This window comes from Mesoplodon bidens (assembly GCF_964165515.1).
Source record: "Mesoplodon bidens genome assembly, chromosome: 3".
NCBI classification, from domain to species: Eukaryota; Metazoa; Chordata; class Mammalia; order Artiodactyla; family Ziphiidae; genus Mesoplodon; species Mesoplodon bidens.
The window spans coordinates 105,160,516-105,167,923 of record NC_138178.1 but is presented as its reverse complement, the minus strand read 5'-3'; the positions used below and the strand labels follow the sequence as shown (position 1 = coordinate 105,167,923).

The 7,408-nt window shown below is 42.4% G+C and overlaps 1 pseudogene across 1 annotated transcript; it reads left to right on the top strand.

The window, feature by feature from the left end:
- The first annotated feature begins 2,064 nt into the window (after positions 1 to 2,064).
- Positions 2,065 to 3,435, top strand: LOC308615137 (ras-related protein Rap-1b-like; annotated as a pseudogene). Its single transcript has one exon. The product of its transcript is annotated as a ras-related protein Rap-1b-like (transcript).
- Positions 3,436 to 7,408: the final 3,973 nt, after the last annotated feature.

Sequence of the window (7,408 nt, the reverse complement as noted above, 5' to 3'; positions counted from 1 at the left end):
AATCAAGAGTGCAAACATTTTGGACTTCCCTGGTGGCACAGTGGTTAAGAATCCACCTGCCAATGCAGGGGACACGGGTTCTATCCCTGGTCCAGGAAGATCCCACATGCCATGGAGCAACTAAGCCCGTGTGAAACAACTACTGAGACTGCGCTCTAGAGCACACGAGCCACAACTGCTAAGCCCGTGCACCACAACTACTGAGCCCGCGTGCCGCAACTACTGAGCCCGCATGCCACACTACAGAAGCCCGCGTGCTGAAACTACTAAAGCCCATGCGCCTAGAGCCTGTGCTCCGCAACAAGAGAAGCCACTGCAATGAGAAGCCCGTGCACTGCAACCAAGAGTAGCCCCTGCTCGCCACAACTAGAGAAAGCCCGCGTGCAGCAACGAAGACCCAACACAGCTCCCCCCCCAAAAAAAGAGTGCCGATTTTGAACTTTAAAATTAGATGAGCCTGTGTTTGAATCCATGCTCTCCCATTTTCTGACTTTGTGCCTCTTTAAGCCCAGTTTCCTCATCTGAGGAACAGTGGTGACAGTGAACTATGGAAAGAAATTTTTTATTTTTATTTATTTATTTATTTATTTTGTGGTACGCAGGCCTCTCCCGTTGCGGAGCACAGGCTCCGGACGCTCAGGCTCAGCGGCCATGGCTCACAGGCCTAGCTGCTCCGCGACATGTGGGATCTTCCCGGACTGGGGCACGAACCCGTGTCCCGTGCATCGGCAGGAGGACTCTCAACCACTGCACCACCAGGGAAGTCAGAAATTTTTTATTTTTAAATCATCATGACTTCTTTTGGTATACAGTGCTATGAATTTTAACACACATATAGATTCATGTAACCACCACCAATATTGAAATACTCAACAGTCTCATCACCTCCCCAAACTCCCTCACGCTATTGTTTTATAGTCACATCTCCCTACACTCAACCCTTCTGTAAAAGAACTTCAGGTTGAGGATGGAGAAAGGAAGTAATGGAAGGAAGGAGAGAGAGGGAGAGTAAAAGAGAGAGGAAGAAAGAAAGGAAGAGGGGGAGAGAGAGAGATCTTCCTAGAGGTAATTCACAGTAATATACAATTGAGATATAAGGTTATGTATACATCTCCCCCTGACCACCCACCACACCTCCTCCAGATGCCAACCCATTCATTTTCTTTTCTCTCTGAACAACCTGGCTTTGGTCCCCAGGAAAAGAAGCATTAACGCTGTCCGTGGTCCTGATTTCCTCCCTCTACCCTTCCCCAAATGTGGTTAGACAGAGCTCTACTGAAAAAATCCCTAAATGACACCTGGAGGGTTGGCCCAACCCTTTGACTGTGGAAAATGTACACTATCTGTCTCATTAGTCTCACATAACTTGCCCCTTCACACTTTCCCAACTGCCTACCAAAATCATATCTGCAGCTGGGCAGCATTTGCCATTCTAGAAACAAAAGAATATCCTTGCAACCAAGAATGTAGGATGTGGAGAAATGACTAGACAAAGGAGACATCCTTATAAGGCCTCAACATAGTACAACCATCCCAGTAGAAGGAGAATAACAGGCCATTCTAGGACCATCTAGAAGACAAGTCTCTCCCAATCCAGGAACTATTCCCTGATAGTTTGACCCGCGAAAAGCAGGGGTGTAGACTGTGATGAGCAGCACTGAACCTGAAAGTGCTGATTCTACCACTGGCAACAACAATAGATTTTTAAAAATCATGTGGATTCCTGGATTGGAAGTAACAGTTGTTGCCTCACCAGTCTCCCCTACAGCCCATGCAAAAAAGATAAGATCATCATAGCTACAGTGTTAATTTTGAGATGCAGAAGGTGATGGTCCGTGAAGTGGGCCTGTCTGACTGACGGTGAGAACATTAAGGGAGTGATAACATCACAGAGTCTATAGGAGAAACTGTCCGGGTAAAAGATCTTTGCCCAAACTCAAGAGAAGAGGCACCCTCTGACTTTCCCTCCTCAAATAAGAGCCTATTGCAGGAATGGTGAATGGGAAAGAGAAATATCAGAAAGCAACTCCAAAAAAGCATGATTTGGGGGTTTCTTGCTGAAGAGGCTGGGACAGAAATAAGGACACACAAGCATGACATATCTTCCTCCCGATCCAAAACTTGGGGCCATCTAAGAGGACCTCTCTATTCATCATTCTCCTGGATACTCTGTCTACTTAAAAAAAAAAAATAATGTGCAGAGTGCAGGAATTCTAAAAGGAACTAGTGTGTAAGGAGTTAAAGCAAGAATACAGTAAAACGGGTGCACCCGCGCGCCCCGAGGCTGAACGCTTGATGTCAAGGCAACACCGCCAAACCTCGCCCAGAGTCAGGCGTGTAAGCCAGCAGGAGGGGCGCCAGCGGGTAGCGGCAGGACCGCAGTGGGGCTGGTAGCAGCGACCCGGAGGGAGCACGAGGCGACGCTGGCTGCGGGGACCCGGTGACAGCGCAAGAGGTACTAGATTTTACAAGTTTGCACCATGTGTGAGTATAAGCTAGTCGTTCTTGGCTCAGGAGGAGTTGGAAAAACTGCTCTGACTGTATAATTTGTTCAAGGAATTTTTGTTGAAAAATATGATCCTACGATAGAAGATTCTTATAGAAAGCAAGTTGAAGTAGATGCACAACAGTGTATGCTTGAAATCTTGGATACTACAGGAACGGAACAATTTACAGCAATGAGGGATTGAAAAACGCACGAGGCTTTGCATTAGTTTATTCAATCACAGCACAGTCCGTCCACATTTAATGATTTACAAGATCTGAGAGAACAGATTCTTCGAGTTAAAGACACTGATGATGTTCCAATGATTCTGGTTGGTAATAAGTGTGACGTGGAAGATGAAAGAGTTCTAGGAAAGGAACAAGGTCAAAATTTAGCAAGACAATGGAAAAACTGTGCATTCTTAGAATCCTCTGCAAAATCAAACATAAATGTTAATGAGATCTTTTATGACCTAGTGCAGCAAATTAACAGAAAAACTCCAGTGCCTGGGAAGGCCCGCAAAAAGTCGTCATGTGAGCTGCTTTAATATACTAAATGCATTGTAGCTCTGAGCCAGGTCTGAAGAACTGTTGCTCAATTCGAAAGTGCCAGCATTCCAACTTTGTTAAACCTACCAACATCTTAAATGGACTTTCCGTGGTGGCACCCTTTAAGAAGCGGATGAAAGCTACTACATCAGTTTGCACATTCTAATCACTTTCCAGTATCACAAGAGAGATTTTTACTTATATAATAGTCCTAGAGTATGCAGCTGATAAAACCAGAGGCTACAAACCAGTATTACTGCTAAGAGACATTTTTCATCCACCAATGCTGTACATGTATGAAAATGATGTACTGTATACTTTAACACACTGCATACTTTGTATTGGAGAGTACAATAATGTAAATCCTAAAAGTACCACTATTTTAGCATAATAAAAGAAAGTCCAAAGGGAAAGAAAAAAGAATACCGTAAAACGAATCAGCTTATATCCTTGCAAATTATTTACAGATGTTGAATGTAAGCTGTTAAATTTAGACTTTAAATTTAGGAAAACATACTCATTTGGAAACATCAACTACAGAAGCACATAGAGCTTATTGTAAGGGAAAGCACAGAGTGAGCTCCAGTCCGCTTCAGGAAAATGCAGCCCATGTGCTGTTCCGGCTCCACTGCATTGCTGTCTCAATCTAATGCAAGGTGGCACAAGCCCCTGCCAATTTTCCTTTATGTGTTGTATTTCTTAAAAGAGACTTCAACATATATGAAACTTTATAGGTGTTAAATCCCTACATGGCAAATTAAGGGTAAAACCACTTTTAAGACATGTGCTCAATTGAAAAAGACAAGCCATTACTCAAAGAACAAGGTTAAGAAACAACCTGGCAGCCCGAAGTTGAATGAATAGAAACAAGATGCTGTGCAAGACATACCGTAACTGACGTCTGTAAATCTGACTAATCTGTAAGGTGTTTAGGGGAATTCAAATGAAGTATAATATTTATTCTTTACACAAATAAATATACAGCCTCACTGAGGACATATGCATCATATATGCATCAAAAGGTTATATGGCAGCACAAGGTATGACACCATTAAAAGAACAAACCAGCATTTATTAAGGACCAACCATGTGGCATTTTATATTTAGCACCACATTTAATTCTCAAAAAAAAAAAAAAAAACCTGCTTCATATCATTCTTCGTATTTTACAGATGCAGTAACTAAGACTGAGAACCTAAGGAGCTCTCCTAAGGTCAATAGATCGTTAAGTGGCAGAAGCAAGATTCAAGCTCACCCCGTCTAACTGCAAAGCCAGCCTCATGACTTAAACGACAAAGTGAATAACAGCACAGATAATAAATGTTTCAGGAATTCAGAGAAGGGATGATCCCTCTGCATTTAGTAGCTGAAGAATCACTGCCATAATTAAAATGCCATTGCTTTTACATCAGGTCCACTCTTTGCTTTCCACTAAGTGTGAATCTTAAACAAAACTCCATCCAACCTCTACTTGAATATCTCCATCAGTGGGGAAATTACCTCCCCTGACCACACATCCCTGTTGTAACAGTTCATTATTAGTAAAGTCTCCCTTCTATAGAGTCAATATCTGCTTCCTAAGATGTTGTAGAATTGGATTTGGAGGCTACCTAGCCAGAAACAACGTCCCAACTCCACCACAGGACTGTTGGCTTGACCCAGGCATTGTAGGAAACACCAGACAACTGAACCATAACTAATTCTTCCCCCCAAGCCAGACTTTCTACCACTCACCCTCACTCAAAAAGTTAATCCCACACGATGTCTCCTCCCTCATGTTACCCCCTTCTAAATCAAATTTTATACCCATTCATCTGATTGGCAGAGTCTCGGTCACATGATTGGGCCCTAGATGCAAAAGAATCTGAGGAAGGAGGTTGTGGATTCTATCTTAGGAAGGCAAGAATCATAACTGGGAATTCCTCTAATACAGGAAAGGTGTTCAAAAGACACTAAGGATCCACCACATACATGGTAAATGTCCACTACAATCCATCATTGGCTGCGCAACATGAATGTGCACTATTTTTTCATACCTAATCCTCCTAAAAACAAAAATTATCCCATTGAACATAATTTTCACTATCTTTGGTACAAAGGAAAATGAGGCTTAACTCTCCTTAGGGCTGAAACGACCCAGTCTCATAAGTTACCACTTTCAACTCCAAGTTCAGGATCTCTAGGTGATAGCCATTCCACCTCTAACTTAGTCACACTCCCAAACTGATATCCCTAAACCATAGACTAAATGTAAAGTTCCCCACCAACAACATACGACATATAAAATAGTAGAAGGATGACAGAGGAGAGAGAAAAAGGAAATCTGTTAAAGTATGCAAAAACAACCAGGACAGAGCAAGAAGAAGATATGGGCGAATAGTGCAGACTTCATTTCTGAAGCTATATCTTTTCCATTCCCTTGCCCTCAGCCAGTGCAGGTGAAACAAAACTTGAGTATAGGTGGACCTGAACCTTAATGATGCTATGAAGCTATCTGACTAGGCCTGGACTACCTACCTCTCGATTTCTAATTGCATGAGTGAAAAACAGGAACCCTTCATTTGTTTACACCTCCGCTTTTTGGTCTATGGGGTGCATGGCTACAGAAGAGAACTTTTCCACATCCAGATTCTCCTCTGTTCTGCTGACGCCAGAGCAATATTGACAGCTTCAGCAAATAAGAATACAGGACCCACAATTAAAGTCGAATATTAGACAGACAAGAGCTTATTTTATTATAAGTATGTCCCATTCAATTTTGGGACATACGTGTACTGAAAAATGATTTCTTGTTCATCTGAAATATAAATTCAACTGGCACTCTTTATCTGGAAACTCTAGAGAGTGAAAGAATTGATGCAGAGACTCCTCAGACGTTGGGAATATGTGTAAATGTTGCACTCTAGAGATGGTCAGAGCTGAGGGCAACAGAGCACCCAGCCAGTACATACTAAGGAATGGATCACCTCAGTCACAAGCCCAAGATGAGACCAAGGGCATGATAGAATGATCTGGGGAAAGTATTTATCCCCTGTGCTTCCCCATCTCTGAACTAAATACCCTATAAATTTCCAAGAGAAATGACACTCCACCAAGTTATCCCACTCTTCCCTGGACTCGCTGCTTCTTGAAGTCTGGGGAAAACAACAGCTGTGCCTGAAACCCAGTTATGAGAGCTACGAGTTGTGTAATATGGATCATGTTAATGTGTCTGACTCTCAATTCTACATTTGTAAAGTGACAGTAATGGTAATTCCCAAGGTTGTGGTGGGAAAAAAAAAAGAGTCAAACCTCAGATACTGACATCTGTGTATATTCTATTTCAATCAAACAAGCTTGATTCCTAATGTGAGAGTAGGAAACCCCAGCACCCCAGGAGCAAAGCATCCTTCTATATCTACATTCCCATTAGCAGGACTCTATTTCTCTATTTGTCTTTGGTGGTAGAACAGAAAGGGCCCTTCATTTGAAATGAGGAAAGTCTGATTCTGAACCGTAAGCCTTGATAGACATAAAATTGAGATAATACTACCTACTTCACAGGGTTGTTATGAAAATAATAATATATCTAAGATTATGACAATGAATGATATGCATACTCCCTCAAAAAATGCTAATTCCAATCCCCTTTGCTCTTGTGATAAGATATGTAAAGTCCAGTTGTAGGGTTTGATCACTTCCCGCATCTAATCTTCTTGGATCATTCTCTTCTTCCAGTGAAGTTTTGATTTGGAGGAAGAGAGAGATCCACATCAGTATTTTTTCAAATTGCAGGTAATCATCCTTTAAGTGGGGTACAGCTTATGTTTTACTATGGAGTGGAATAAAATGGAATGGATTGGAGTGGAAACTAATGGAGAGCATTGCACATAAGGATAAATACTGTTTCCTGAAACTCTTGATTCATGCACATGTGTGTAAGTTTATGTTCATGTACTCACACATAAATATAGTATATGCATTGGGTCATTCTGCAAAATGTATTTCCTACTGTGGGTCATGGCCATAAAAGCGCATGTGCTTTCTGAATGCGCAGTGTAAAGACTTTCCCCCACCCGTGTCTCTGATGGGGCTTTAATGAGCTTCCCTACCTGGGAAAGACATGATCCTTCCATCTCCCACCACAGATGAAACACCAGGCTTGAGAGCTCATCCCTAAAGCCAAGACTCAGGAGTTCAGGACTCAACCTTGTCTCCAGCAAAACAGAGGGCATCTCTGGGGAAACTTCTGATTAGAAAGATAACCAGCTCAGAAGGAGAGAAGAAAAAGTGACCATACAGTTCCTGTGGTAACCAGTCCTGCCCTGCCTTCACTTGCTGGGAGTTAGAGACCCAAGACTGGAAAATAGAAGAGGCACCTGTCCTGGACAGCCTC